The sequence below is a fragment of the Octopus bimaculoides genome, chromosome 4, assembly GCF_001194135.2.
Source record: "Octopus bimaculoides isolate UCB-OBI-ISO-001 chromosome 4, ASM119413v2, whole genome shotgun sequence".
NCBI classification, from domain to species: domain Eukaryota; kingdom Metazoa; phylum Mollusca; class Cephalopoda; order Octopoda; family Octopodidae; genus Octopus; species Octopus bimaculoides.
Genome location: NC_068984.1, coordinates 48,741,039 through 48,741,272, shown reverse-complemented (window position 1 = coordinate 48,741,272; position 234 = coordinate 48,741,039).

Below are 234 nucleotides of genomic sequence, written 5' to 3'. Positions count from 1 at the left end.
ATAACAATAATAATAATAATAATAATAATAATAATAATAATAATAATAATAAGTCTCTGGGTGAGACTTGGATCCAACTTGTACAAATGCAAAACAAAAGTCAAACATAAAATAATAATAATAATAATAATGATAATAATAATAATAATAATAATAATAATAATAATAATAATAATAATAGTGGAAGTAGTAGTAATAATCTCCCACCCTTTCCTTATTCTTTCCCTTTCACCG